The sequence below is a fragment of the Triticum dicoccoides genome, chromosome 5A (genome assembly GCF_002162155.2).
Source record: "Triticum dicoccoides isolate Atlit2015 ecotype Zavitan chromosome 5A, WEW_v2.0, whole genome shotgun sequence".
Classification (NCBI taxonomy): Eukaryota; Viridiplantae; Streptophyta; class Magnoliopsida; order Poales; family Poaceae; genus Triticum; species Triticum dicoccoides.
The window spans coordinates 131,995,714-132,011,308 of record NC_041388.1 but is presented as its reverse complement, the minus strand read 5'-3'; positions in this window follow the sequence as shown (position 1 = coordinate 132,011,308).

Sequence of the window (15,595 nt, the reverse complement as noted above, 5' to 3'; positions counted from 1 at the left end):
CCTTCACGGTCTGGGGGCTTGACATGGTTGGACCCCTTAAAGGAGGAACCCACAAGAAAAAATACTTGCTAGTCATGGTGGATAAATTCACCAAATGGATAGAAGCCAAGCCTGTTAAGACGGCTGAATCCGGACCGGTGATAGACTTCATATCCGGGGTCGTACACCGTTATGGAGTCCCCCACATCATCATCACTGATAACGGCACGAACTTCACGGCTGATGAGGTAAAACTCTGGTGCAAAAACATGGGCATCAAGCTTGATTATGCTTCCGTCTATCACCCACAAACCAACGGTCAAGTCGAACGAGCAAATGGTCTTATCATGAGCGGCATCAAACCCAGATTAGTGTGGTCCCTAAAGGAATCTAACACGAACCGGGTAGAGGAGCTCGACTCCGTACTCTGGGGGCTGCAGACCACGCCGAATTGCACAACCGGATACATACCATTCTTTATGGTATACTGATAGGGGCAAAGGTGTCCCGATGTTTTGATGAGATGGTGGCTATCGTTTTCTGTGGGAGTCGACCTTGATGATCCGACTACGAACGTGCGAGACGTCGCGCCTTAGCAATCGCTAAACCAACTTCCAAGGGTTATTGACCACGCCGGAGCACGATCAACCTGACCACGAGGGTCTGTTTCCTGCGAGCAAAGGAAGAACAAGCAAGAAACTGAGATTGCAATCTGGATATTGCGAATATAAGATGAAAGCTTTATTGATCAAGGTGGGGTTCTGTGACGTCTTGGTCTGGTCGTTGGACACAAACGAAGTACGCAAAGTTGCAGCTATGGCGAACTTTTAATCTAAACAAAACCCAAAGCCTAAACGATGCCCTAAGGTCTGTATATATGGAGGAGAGAGGGCGAATTTCGTGGCCCTTGGTGGAGGGGTCCGAAACCAACCCTAGCTCTTGTTTCCCCACACATACGGACTCTAAAAACAGCCTATACTTAAGTACTTCGAAAATACATGGGCCTGGCCCAATAATAAGGTGACGCAGCACCTAAAATTGCCTCTAGACGAAATTTATGAAGTGACATCTTGTATATTTCGTCCCATGCTTCATGCACTCATTATGGTGGCTTCAGAGTCCTGGAATCATCACTTGTAACTCCGTTCTTGTTCCCCCTGCGCATGCCATCATCTCCATGCTTGAACTTGCTCCAAGGTTCATCTTTCTTTTCCAAGCTAGGCCCTTCATTTGTAAGCAAAACAAATGTATCCAATTTAGGCAGCATCATATTCTCATGAACATTAGAATCGTTACCAAGAAACGGAAGTACCTAATAATTCAATTGGCGTGCGCGAGCTCTAGTAATCGGTCCAGTGTGTATAGCATCAGGGGCTGTGGGTGTAACAATGGTATTGATGTCCTCATTATCCTCCCCTTCTTGAAATGAAGTCGTCCTCGACGAAAGTTCATCGTCCTCACCCAAATAAGGCTTCAAATCTGCAATGTTAAAAGTGGGACTAACCCCAAAATCTGTAGGCAGCTCAAGTTTATATGCATTATCATTTATTTTCTCTAACACCTTAAAAGGACCATCAGCACGTGGCATTAGCTTTGATTTGCGCAAATTAGGAAATCTATCCTTACGCAAATGTAACCAAACAAGATCTCCAGGTGCAAACACAACATGTTTTCTACCCTTATCTCCAGCAAGTTTATATTTAGCATTCATACGCTCAATGTTTTCCTTAGTTAACTCATGCATTTTTAAAATAAATTCAGCATGTTCTTTAGCATCAAAGTTAACCTTCTCTGAAGATGGAAGAGGCAACAAATCAATAGGTGCATGAGGTAGGAAACCATACACAATTTCAAAAGGGCACATCTTAGTAGTAGAATGCAATGAACAATTATAAGCAAATTCAATATGAGGCAAGCATTCTTCCCACATTTTCTTGTTATTCTTCAAAACAGCCCTAAGCATAGTAGACAATGTTCTATTGACTACTTCAGTTTGTCCATCAGTTTGGGGGTGACAAGTAGTACTAAAAAGCAGCTTAGTCCCCAACTTAGCCCATAAACATCTCCAAAAGTGGCTAAGAAATTTAGTATCACGATCTGAAACAATAGTATTTGGCACACCATGTAAGCGAATAATTTCACGAAAGAACAAATCAGCAACATTAACAGCATCATCGCTTTTATGACATGGTATAAAGTGTGCCATTTTCGAGAACCTATCCACGACAACAAATATGCTATCCCTCCCCTTCTTTGTTCGAGGTAAACCTAAAACAAAGTCCATAGATATATCCTCCCAAGGAACACTAGGTACAGGCAAAGGCATATATAAACCATGAGGATTGAGTCGTGACTTAGCTCTTTGACATGTAGTGCAGCGAGCAACAAAACGCTCAACATCCCGTCTCATCTTTGGCCAAAAGAAATGTGTAGCAAGTATATCCTCCGTCTTCTTGACGCCAAAGTGTCCCATTAATCCTCCTCCATGCGCCTCCTGCAACAACAAAACACAAACGGAGCTAGCTGGAATGCATAGCTTGTTAGCACGAAACACAAATCCATCATTAAGAACGAACTTGTTCCAAGTTCTCCCTTCCTTACAATTCTGCAATACATCTTTAAATTCAGCATCATGAACATATTGATCTTTGATGGTCTCCAAACCAAATATTTTAAAGTCAAGTTGTGAAAGCATAGTATAACAACGAGAAAAGGCATCAGCAATAACATTTTCTTTACCCTTCTTGTGTTTAATGACATAAGGGAAAGTCTCAATGAATTCAACCCATTTAGCATGTCTACGGTTCAGTTTTGCTTGACTTTTAATGTGTTTCAAAGATTCATGATCAGAATGTATAACAAATTCCTTGGGCCATAAATAATGTTGCCATGTTTCTAAGGTCCGAACAAGAGCATATAATTCTTTATCATAAGTAGAATAGTTCAGACTAGGCCCACTCAATTTTTCAGAAAAGTATGCAACAGGTTTTCCATCTTGTAATAACACACCTCCTAATCCAATTCCACTAGCATCACATTCAAGCTCAAAAGTCTTATTGAAATTAGGAAGTTGGAGTAAAGGATCATGTGTCAACTTATCTTTCAATACCGTGAAGGCTTCTTCCTGTGCGGTACCCCAAACAAAAGGCACATCCTTCTTTGTAAGCTCGTTGAGAGGTGCAGCAATGGTGCTGAAATCTCTCACAAAACGCCTATAGAAACCGGCGAGTCCAAGGAAACTCCTCAGTTGTGTGACCGTTTTGGGCTACGGCCAACTCTCAATAGCTTCAATATTGGCTTTATCAACTTCAATTCCCTGTGGAGTAACAACATAGCCAAGAAAAGATACTCGGTCGGTGCAAAAGGTGCACTTTCCAAGGTTACCAAACAAACGTGCATCACGTAGAGCAATAAAAACAGCACGTAAATGTTCCAAATGTTCCTCCAAAGATTTGCTATAAATCAATATGTCATCAAAGTAAACTACCACAAATCGTCCAATGAAAGCACGTAAAACTTCATTCATTAACCTCATGAAAGTACTAGGTGCATTAGTTAACCCAAAAGGCATGACTAACCACTCATATAATCCAAACTTAGTTTTAAATGCTGTTTTCCATTCATCTCCCAATTTCATACGAATTTGATGGTACCCACTACGCAAATCAACTTTGGAGAATATTGTAGAGCCACTCAATTCATCAAGCATATCATCTAGCCTAGGAATAGGATGACAATAACGAATAGTAATATTATTAATGCCTCTACAATCAACGCACATACGCGACGTACCATCCTTTTTCGGCACTAAAATGATAGGAACATCACAAGGACTAAGGGATTCACGTATATAACCTTTTGTCGGTGTACTAAAGTAGGGGTACCTTAGTGTCCCGAACTTGTGCACGGGCAGTCGCAGCACCCCGCGGCAAGGGCTTGCCGGGCAAACGCCAAAGACCCTCCAAAGTTCCTTTGGAGCCATTCAAGAACAAAGTGTTTTTGACCAAGGCCCCGGCAAGAGGAGCTTGCCGGGAAGACCAACCCAGGCCCCGACGAGAGGATCTTGCCGGGAAGAGACAAGACCCCGGCAAGAGGAGCTTGCCAGGAAGGCCAACCAAGGCACCACAAGAAACTTGCCGCGACGCACCACACGTCCCGACAAGATCCGGCGAGCGACAAGCTCCCGAACACGACAAGACGACGACCGCGGCAAGGAGCTTGCCGCGGGAAACCCCCGCTTCGTGCCCGCGCTCCAGCACACCTGCTAACGTGTCGCTCTAGGACTCTGCCAAGCACAGGTGGCAGGAGGCCGTGCAGCTAGGGGTGCGAGGTGGCAAGCAGGCGCTGACAAGATAACCATCATGGCAAACGGTGGCGCCCCTAACGGTCACTTTTCTGCACTGTTGGGCGACTCAGACGGGCATTTAATGCCCTCGTCCCCTGCCGTCAGAATTAGGTAGGGTGCACTGTAGAGGCAGTTGTACCAACCCCGCTTTTTACGTTTTTACCCTCCTCTGCGTTGCCACCTGTCGGTGACCCATTGAGAGTATAAAAGAAGGCCCCAGCGCAACGTAGAAGGGTTTCGGCTCATTCGAAACACCAGAGACACTCCCACGCTCAGTCTGATAGCGTCCATCGCTCCTGAGCGAGGATTGAATACACACAAACAAGCAGCAGTAGGGTTTTACGCATCCGTGCGGCCCGAAGCTGGGTAAAACCGCTCGTGCGTACCGCCTCGATCCGCTCTTTGCTCGACCTCCGCCCTCACCGAATCGAAAGGGGCTCGGTCCGCCGGTCCCCATAGGTGTTCGTGGGATCAGCTACCCTCCCGATAAGTTTTGCTCCGGCAAGCTTGTCGGGGAACGTCAAGCTCCGGCAGAGGTGCAGTTCCTCGCCGTAGAAGCGGACGTTCCCGCAGCAGCTGAGAGTAACACCGAGAACGCTGAGGAGCAAGATGCTCCAGCAAGCCCCAGGGTTTGTTCCGTCGAAGCAGAAGTTCCCGACAAGTTTTGCTCCGGCAAGCTTGCCGGGGAATATCACGCTCCGGCCGAACCGCAGGTTCTTGCCGTAGAAGCAGATGTTCCCGCAGCAACAGATACGCCTTTAGTCCTTGTTGTCGAGCCACAAGCTCCAGCATGGGCGCAGCAGATTGTCCATTTCCTTCAGACAGGAGAGCTTCCCGAAGAGCAAGAAGAAGCTGAAAGAGTAGCCCGGCAGTCAAGTATGTACAAGTTTGTCGACAACACACTGTACAGAATAAGACTCAACGGTGTGAAATTGAAGTGCATTCGCCGGGAAGATGGACAACAGCTGTTGGCAGAGATACATGGAGGCATATGTGGTCACCACATTGGCGCAAGAGCGCTTGTCGGCAAAGCATTCCGACAAGGCTTCTTCTGGCCGACAGCCCTCCAGGATGCAACTGCACAAGTAACCAAGTGTGAAGCGTGCCAGTTCCATTCCAAGCAGATACACCAGCCAGCTCAAGCTCTCCAGACGATCCCTTTATCCTGGCCATTTTCGGTCTGGGGGCTCGATATCCTCGGCCCCTTCCCCCGAGCTGCCGGGGGCTTTGAGTACTTGTACGTCGCAATCGACAAGTTCACAAAGTGGCCGGAAGTGCAGCCAGTGAGGAAGGTGACAGCACAGTCAGCAGTCAAGTTCTTCAGGTCGATTGTTTGCCGTTTCGGGATCCCTAACAGGATCATCACCGACAACGGCGCGCAATTCACGAGCCGCACCTTCATGCAGTACGTCCAAGACCTTGGCGCCAAGGTCTGCATCGCTTCTGTTGCTCATCCAAGAAGCAACGGTCAAGCAGAGAGGGCAAATGCTGAAGTGCTGCGCGGGCTCAAGACCAAAACTTTCAACAGGCTGCACAAGTGCGGAAAGAACTGGATCGAGGAGCTGCCAGTGGTTCTTTGGTCGATCAGAACGACACCAAATCAAGCCACTGGCCAGACACCTTTCGCTCTAGTCTACGGAGCAGAGGCAGTTCTCCCCACGGAACTCGTATATGGATCGCCTCGAGTGCTCGCTTATGATGAGCTTGAGCAAGAGCGGCTGCGGCAAGACGACGCGCTGCTCCTTGAGGAAGATCGTCTTCAGGCTGCTGTACGAGCTGCTCGATACCAGCAAGCTTTGCGCCGCCATCATAGCCGCAAAGTTAAAGCCAGAAGCTTCGAGGAAGGCGACCTTGTTCTTCGGCGCGTCCAATCCGCCAAGAATTCAAACAAGTTGACGCCGAAGTGGGAAGGCCCTTATCGGGTGAAACGAGTCACTAGGCCCGGCGCTGTCCGCCTTGAGACCGAAGATGGCATTCCAGTGAGAAACTCCTGGAACATTGAACATCTTCGTAAGTTTTACCCGTAAGGCGCGGTTGCCGGAAACTTTTCCGGCAACCACCTTTTGTACAAGTCTTGCCGCTGTTGCATGTAATCCTTTGTACAAAGCCGGGCGCAGACCCCGTGCGCCAGTAAAGTTCATGTGCCCCGCACATCTTGTCAGTTTTTCTTTATGCTATAATCATTTTTCGCATATGTTATCTGACACTTTGTGCAGCACCAAATCCCGGTAAGCGATAACGAGCCCAAGGCTCCATATCATTACTTTATTTCTCTGTTTCTTCCCCAAAAGAAGGAAGGTTCCCTCGCCCACAAGGTTTATCGGGGGGGGGGGGAGGAGAAGATAATGGTGTGGACCAGGACGTTCAAGAGAGTTTCTCCTTGCCGGGAAGCAGACGACAGAAAAGCTAAGTTGCCAAAGTTTGAGCAATCAAATTTTATTTTCTTTAAGTTATCTCCCTTGAATGACCGCACTTTGTATGGAAAACCTGTGCGCGGAGGAACCAACTCGTAGCTAGTTGCGCCTTTACTTTGTTTCGAGTCCGCTCAACAACTTAAGTGAGCTGCTAGCGCCCTTACCTTGCTTCGAGTCCGCTCAGCAACTTAAGTGAGCTGCTAGCGCCCTTACTTTGTTTCGAGTTTGCTCAGCAACTTAAGTGAGCTGCAACTAGTTGCGACAAGGTTTCTTGCCGGTAGCGGCACCACCAGCAGGCTGCTGACGTCCCGCACTCAGCGCTCGCGGCCCAGGTGTCTGCACCGGCAAGTTCCCTAAAAGCGTAGGGTAAAAAGACATACAAAGGGAGGGATCAAGTAAAGGGAATAACATTGCGTTCATTCCATAGAACAAAGCTATATTACAAAAATAACTTGTCACGCCTCTAATAAAGTATTCCCATGACATGGCTGGCAGCGACAAGGAAAGAAGAAGTGGGCGGCCTAATCTACGCGATCGCCTTCGACCCTCTTGATTCCGCTCACCTTGTCCACAATGGGTGCGACAAGGGCTTTGAGCTCCTCTAGATCAGCTTCTGGCGGCAAGGTCCTGAGGATATTGGTGAGGCAGGGGCCCGGATTGCGGAAGGCCACCTTCATCAGCACCTTCTCCAGAACTCCGGCGCAGATCGTGCGCGACTCGTCGGCCAGCTGCTTTGGGATCTGTTCCCGGAGCTCCTGGAGAGCCGTCGCCACGCCCTTGAAGAATAGAGTGAGCTTGGCGCTGGGTTGGAGATTCTCGTCGGAGGAATACCCGAAGCCTTCCACCCCCAACTGCACCAGCTCCTCTTCAATGACTGCAGCAACGTTCACGAGGCCCTCCGTCCAGAGCGCCACAGTATCTCTGAGAAGATTCTGGGTTTCGGCGGCCCTCGCCAGCAGCGCATCGTTGGCCTTGATGTCCTTCTTCAAGTCCGCCTCTTGTTTCTTGGCGCTGTCCAACGTCTCCGTCAAGGTGGCCAGCTTCAGCGTCAGATCGGCGTTCGAATCCTTGGCGGCGCTCAGTTCCTTGCCCCTCTCGGCAAGTTGGCCCTCCAGCTCACCGTGGGCAAGGGCGTCCTTCTCGCGCTCTAACTTGAGTGCAGCAAGCTCCTCGCCACCAACCTTCATATCAGCTTCTAGCTGCGCCACCTTTACCTCCAATTCTTTCTTGGCGGCCTCGGCAGCCGCAGCCGCATCCTTTGCCTCTTGGAGCGTCCCGCCAAGTGCCCATTCGCGCGCGGCGAGCTCCTCTTCGTGGCTGTCGAGGTTCACTTTCCGCTGAGTTAGCTCACCTTCTCGCGCGTGCAGCTTCTCGCCGGTGAGCCGCTGCTGCTCTTCAGCCTCAGCCTTCTCGAGGAGGAAGGCCTTCCGCTCCTCAGCAAGCTGCTCCCGCTCCTCCGCCAAGGACCAGAGAGTTTCTTGGCGAAGACCCCGGAGCTCCTCCGCATGCTTCTCTATGTCCACGCTCGCTCTCGCGACAAGCGCTTCCCGGGACTCCAACTTGACTTGGCGGGCGCGGTAGAGCGCCAGCAGCCTCCGCAGCAGCCGCTCCTCCTCGGGCTCGTCACTGCTGCTTCCCGGCGCGTCGACGATCGACAACCCGGCGGAGGCGAGCACCTCCCCATCCAAAACTTCTCCTTCCACCGGCGCCCTGGAGCTTGACGCCCAAGGGAGCTTGATGAAGATACCCTCGCCGGCCTTCAAATAGGCGCCGGGCTGGGGCTCCTCGGAGCCCGACGATGCGGCAGCGGCGGAGGGATCGGCGGTCGGTGCAGCGCCTGACGCTCCTGCAGCCTCAGGGCCGTCAGTGCGATCGCCAGATCCCCCGCCAGCTTCCTCGGCGGCAACCTTGGCGGCCTCTTCGCCGGCGGGCACATCAGCGCCGGCTCCTTCTTCGGTGGCCGCGGCATCATCAGTATTGCCGCGCACGTCCTCCTCACCGCCTGCCTCGGTCTCCATCGGATCCGCGGAGGGTGGGTCTGACGACCAGAGAAGAAGGAGAAATCAAACAAGCACTCAAGAAGAAAAATCAGCAGAAGACTACAAGGAAAGTTTCGGGCAAGAAAGACTACCTGTGCTAGGATCTGCTGTCATGACCTCCACCACCGGGGGATCGTTGGCGCTGTCCCTCGCTAGAGACTCCCTCCTTGCCGGAGACTCCTCCCTTGCCGGGGATCGCTTCCTTGCCGGAGAACGCTCCCTTGCCGGGGAGTCCGCCCTTGGCGGCGTAGTCGAAGCAGACGACGAGTCGGAGGAGATCACCACGTCCTCCTGATGAAGCTGTTCTGCTCCTGCACAAGCAAACCAGTGATCAGATGTCAACAAAGGAAAAGAGCAACCACGCGCGCCCAGAAGCAGACGGTAAACCATATGCTTACGCTGGGGGCTGCGCTGGGGGCTGCTCTGCGAAGTGATGGCCGGATCCGGCAAGGTGGTCTCGGGCGCGCCTCCTGTCGTCGCAGTGGGGTCGTCCTCGATGACCACCACCTGAGCCTTGGCCCTCTTCGCCGCCCTCTGGGCCAGAGTCCTGAACAGGGAGAGTCCAGGGTGGATCAGATCCGATGCAAGACAAGATCAGCAAGTTGAAGAAATACAAGGACGAGCAAGGGAATCTTACTCTTCTTCTTCTTCCTCCTCGTCGGAACTGAGCGCGGAGAGGTCGAAGTTCGGCCCACTTCCAGCGCGACGAGGTGGAGGGGTGGGATCCCTTGACCGCTTGGCGGGGGCTGCGGCGCCAGCCTGAGACGGCCCCGCTTCAGTTGTCGCTGCGGCGGGAGGCGCTCCCGCGGCAACCGTACTTGCCGCGGTAGAGCGCGTTGCGCGATGCTGCGGCTGTTGGCCCGCTTGCCGCCCTGCTGCGTCACCAACCCTGCGGAGGCGCCTTCTTGGCTGCGCAGGGGGCTGCGCTACGGGCCCTGCTCGCGGCGAGCTCCTCGGAGATGGCGGGCCACTCGCACCCTCGGCGGGCTCGTTCGACTCGGTGTCGGGCGCGGCGAGCTCTTCTTCCTCTTCGGGCGGCTCCCGTTCGGCAAGACTCATCGCCAACGCCGCGTCTGCTTCCTCCACGGTGAACCCGAATTCACCCACGGCCGCGGCTGCCGCCGCCTCTTCCGCCCTGGTGGCGATGCGCTCCATCTCTTGATCAGTGGTATCGCGGGTGAGGAGCTTCTTCTCGTCAGCATTGACCGCCACCTCCACCAGGCTGCCGAAGAACTGCTGCACGACGTCGCCGGCGGGCTCTTGCCAAGTTGGAGCGATCCCGTGCGAGTCACACAACGGCATCATTGCGCAGATGCGGTCGCGCGAGGAGTTGTTACACAGAGGCACAACGCCTGCCGGCAACCTAAACCACTCGGGATGCTGCGGGTCATGCTTGAATATCTCCTTAAGTATCCCGTCCAATTCTATGACGGTGAAATTGAAGTTGAGGCCTAGGCGCAACCTCATGATGTCTGCCGAGCCTCCAAATTCCCAGGCGGGTCTCCCCTTCGCCTGCAGAGGGGCGATGTGGCGGCGGAGGAAATCTGCGCCGACAGCTCCTACAGTCAACCCGGCAAGCCTGAGGTGCAAGATCCGGGTGGTGGCGATCTTCAACTTGTCATCGTCCGCGGACAGAGCGCTCCAATCACTGCCTCGCACTGCTGGGGCTTGGCGTAGGGCGGTGAACGGCTGCGGGCTCTCTTCTACAACCCAGCACCAATCTGCTCTCCACTCGTCCCACTTGCTGCGGAGCTCCCCCTCCAGATAAGTCTCCTTCTTGTCGGCTCGCGAGATCCAGGCGATCCCCCCGGCGAGGGTTTCCCCTCTCTCGACACGGGGCATGAAGAAATGGCGGAAGAGAGCTACATTGGGGTGGACTCCGACAAAGTTTTCGCATAGATGGGCGAAAACTGCCATGGTCAAGACGGCGTTGAGGGTAAAATCGAGGAGGTGGAGCCCGTAGGTGTTCATGATATCACAGAAGAAATCAGAGAACGGCGGGCAGAGCCTGCAGTAGGAGAACACGGCAAAGAAAGGGTACCCGCCAACTGGAGCTTCTTGCGAGGTGATGGCGGAGAGTACCTTTGTGCGCGGATGCGCCCGTGTCTCCGTCGACCAGAAGAGATAGTACCACTCCCTCAGGTCCTTTGCGGAGAGCTCGGGGAGGAAGGTGGCCCTCTCTTTCCGCAGCGCCTCAAGCCGCTGCCCCTCGGTCGACTTCACAGCTTTCGCGGCCTTCCCCTTTTCGGGCTTCGGAGCCATGGCGGAGGCGGTGGGGGAGATCGACGGCGCTGGTAGTGGCGGCGGCGACGGGAGCGGAGCGCTGCTCTCTTTCGACTTTGGAAGCGGAGGAGGGCGGCGGAGGTTTCTGAGATTGCGGCAGCAAACGGCGAAGATAGGGAAATACCCTTGTTTCCCCTGCTTATAAGGAGGATGAGGCGGACGTTGCGCACTTCCCGAGTAAAGAACCACCCACGATCTCCCCCACGACGCCGTGATTGACGCGTGCCGCTGCGGGGGGTGCGGTGGATACGGAGTGAGATTTGGTGTGGACCCAGGCCACGCGTGCCCGTGCACTATTTTGGGCCTGACCCAACAGCGCTCGGCACCGTGTATGGCCCAGGCCCGGGGGCTCCTGTCGGTGTACTAAAGTAGGGGTACCTTAGTATCCCGAACTTGTGGACAGGCAGTCGCAGCACCCCGCGGCAAGGGCTTGCCGGGCAAACGCCAAAGACCCTCCAAAGTTCCTTTGGAGCCATTCAAGAACAAAGTGTTTTTGACCAAGGCCCCGACAAGAGGAGCTTGCTGGGAAGGCCAACCAAGGCCCCGGCAAAAGGAGCTTGCCGGGAAGACCAACCCAGGCCCCGGCGAGAGGATCTTGCCGGGAAGAGACAAGACCCCGGCAAGAGGAGCTTGCCGGGAAGGCCAACCAAGGCACCACAAGAAACTTGCCGCGACGCACCACACGTCCCGACAAGATCCGGCGAGCGACAAGCTCCCGAACACGACAAGACGACGACCGCGGCAAGGAGCTTGCCGCGGGAAACCCCCGCTTCGTGCCCGCGCTCCAGCACACCTGCTAACTTGTCGCTCTAGGACTCTTCCAAGCACACGTGGCAGGAGGCCGTGCAGCTAGGGGTGCGAGGTGGCAAGCAGGCGCTGACAAGATAACCATCGTGGCAAACGGTGGCGCCCCTAACGGTCACTTTTCTGCACTGTTGGGCGACTCAGACGGGCATTTAATGCCCTCGTCCCCTGCCGTCAGAATTAGGTAGGGTGCACTGTAGAGGCAGTTGTACCAACCCCGCTTTTTACATTTTTACCCTCCTCTATGTTGCCACCTGTCGGTGACCCCTTGAGAGTATAAAAGGAGGCCCCAGCGCAACGTAGAAGGGGTTCGGCTCATTCAAAACACCAGAGACACTCCCACGCTCAGTCTGATAGCGTCCATCGCTCCTGAGCGAGGATTGAATACACACAAACAAGCAGCAGTAGGGTTTTACGCATCCGTGCGGCCCGAAGCTGGGTAAAACCGCTCGTGCGTACCGCCTCGATCCGCTCTTTGCTCGACCTCCGCCCTCACCGAATCGAAAGGGGCTCGGTCCGCCGGTCCCCATAGGTGTTCGTGGGATCAGCTACCCCGACACCTTTGTCGAGCAGTTCTTGTACTTGACGCATAATCTCCTTTGTCTCCTCTGGATTGGTACGGTATGGTGCATGGTTGGGTAATGATGCACTGGGAATTAAGTCAATTTGATGCTCAATCCCCCGAATAGGTGGTAATCCCGGTGGCACGTCTTGTGGAAAGACGTCAGCGGACTCCTGCAAAATGTTAGTGACAGGAGGAGGCAAAGAGGAAGGCACGTCCTCGAATGAAAATAATGCCTCTTTGCACCCAAAAGCATAGCAAACAGATTTGCTAAAATCTAGATCATCAATATCAGATTTGGTGGCAAGTAAACATGCACTTTTCAATTTAATTTCAGAAGCAACACTAGATTGTTTATTATTATTAGGTTGCATTTGTTGCTCAAATTCTTTTGCCACAATCTGATTTTCACTCTTATTTTTCTCTTGTTTTGCTTTATTAGCTCTATTAATATCATCTTTCAAAATGGAATCAGGAGTCATAGGAAGCAAAGTAATATTTTGATCCTTATGAACAAGAGTATACTGATTGTTTCTACCATGGTGTACAGAATTTTTATCAAATTGCCATGGTCTACCAAGTAATAAGGAACATGCTTGCATAGGTACCACATCACAATCAACATAATCAGCATATGTAGAGATACTAAAATGCACACGAACAGTACGTGTTACCTTAACCTTGCCGCTGTTGTTGAACCATTGGATGTAGTAAGGATGTGGATGTGGTCTTGTGGTGAGAGATAGCTTCTCCACCATCTCCATGCTAGCCAAGTTATTGCAGCTCCCTCCATCTATGATGACGCGAACAAAACGTTCCTTCACAACTCCCTTTGTATGGAACAAATTATGCCTCTGATTTTGCTCAGCTTGTGTAACCTGCACACTCAAAACACGTTGAGCAACTAAACATTCATACCTGTCAGCATCTTCAGCAGGCATGTATTGCGTCTCATGATCAGAATCATCTCCACCGTGTTCTTCACGTGTAATAAGAGCCAAAGTCTCCTCATCATAGTCACTAGCGGACTCATACCCACCATCCTCAGTAGCAATCATCACACGCTGAGATTGGCATTCTCTCGCAAAATGTCCTCTTCCCTTACAACGACGACAAATAATATCACTTGTGTGCCCTGTTGATGCCATGGAAGAAGAAGAGCTCTGCGCAGGTCCAGCAGGTGTGCTCTTGGCAGATAGTGGTGGTTGTGCCTGCTTTTTTGTATCACGACTGGAGGTGGCACCTAATGGAGGTGCTGGTGGAGGGGAAGTAGAGGATGCACGTGGTGTCCATGATGAAGATCGACCTGCAGAAAAGTTAGTTCACGCCAATGCCTGTCGATCCTGCACTTCACGTTCAGCTTTACAAGCAAGATGGAATAAACGAGTGATATTATTATACTCCTTATACTCTAGGATGGTCTGAATCTCTCTATTTAATCCACCCATAAAACGTTCAAGCATAGCTTCATTCTCCTTAACAATACCACATCTAATCATGCCAGTTTGTAATTCCTGATAATATTCTTCTACAGAATTTTTTCCTTGTCTTAAACGCTGCAATTTTTGAAGTAATTCACATTGATAATATGGTGGAACCCAACGAGTACGCATAGCAGTTTTCAAAGCAGCCCAAGTAGCAGGAATAGGATATAATCTACAATGCTCAGACCACCAAACACATGCAAAACTAGTGAATGCACAAACAGCAGCAGGAACACATCTCTCCTCGGGATATTGTAAACATGTAAATCGTTGTTCAGTTTCTAACTCCCAAGTAAGATATATATCAGGAACATATCTACCCTCAAATGGTGGAATATTCAATTTTAGTTTAGGGAGATGGTCATGATCTCGTGCCTGAGGGTGAGCCCTACCATTGCCATTATTTGCATGTGGACGACCTGGTGGTTGCCGTGCTGGTGGTGGCACGTAGTTCTGATTTTGATCAACCTCATCCTCGTAATCGCCGGCAAAATCATCCTCCTCCGCATCAGCAGCAGGAGCCACAGAAGTATCAACAGCAGCACCAACAGTTTGGCTAGGTGCAAGAGGGAGACGGCTCGCTCGGCGGAGGGCTGTTTCACGATGTGTAGGTAGTCGTTGTTGTTGTTGTTGTAGAGGTGCGTTAGGTGCAGCCGGTGGTGGTGGTGGAAGACGCGCGAGCAATTCATTAAACCTGTTATCGAGCTTTGTTTCGAACGTCTTCTCCATGCCATCTATCTTTTCCATGACCTCTTCAAATCTGTTTAGCACATCTTGCACCTGTCCACTCATCATTTGCTGAAATTTATCATGCAACTCCTTATTCGTCATGTTCTCCCAGTCAGTCTCGTCGGCTTGTGATCCTGCCATGGTTAGAAACAATAGAAACACACAAGAATATGATCCTACAGAATACTAACAAGAGGTGGTGGTGGTGTCACAAATCTGTCAAGCCAATCTCAAATTCTTACCAGTTCTTACCCAGCAACAGGCGGTGATCAGCAACCGTCGTAGTCAAAACTCTCAAAGCTTGGATAGAGCGATTACCAGGGAGAGTCAAACGCACGACGTAGATGTATGTGGAGCTGGGAAGGCTTATAATATGGTAGCAAAAAGGGTCAGCAATAATCAATTCAGAGATGCAAAGTTGAATAAACGCTCAACGACGGTACTGTGCTGGTCCTAGGCTAGACCGTGCTAGAGACGCGAGCCTAGAACACTAACAAAATCACGGCGCTGCACGTAAACAATGGAGGAGCACACTCTAAATTTTTTTCTCTTTTTTCACTTTTTTCACTTTTTTTTCCTCTTTTTTTTTGCTCCGCGAAATTTTTTTTTCGAAAAAGTCTACAACTGTTCTAAAAACTGCCTAGCCAGAATTTTCCAGACAGTTTTTTTTGTGTTTGGAACTATTTTTCTTCTGCGGGTAGCACTGAATCTCAGGAGTCCTACTCTCTCACGACTCGGTGTATGGCGTGATCTAGAACTCGAAAACAAAGCAACAAATACTGGACACGGACTAGGACTGGTGGCGGAGATGAATCTGGTGGAACTCAGACTGTGGTGGTATATCTGGACTCGGATTGGTGGTGGTATATGGCGATGGTATATCTGGACTCGGATTGGTGGTGGTATACGGCGATGGTATATGTGGACTCGGATTGGTGGTTGTATATGGCAGCGGC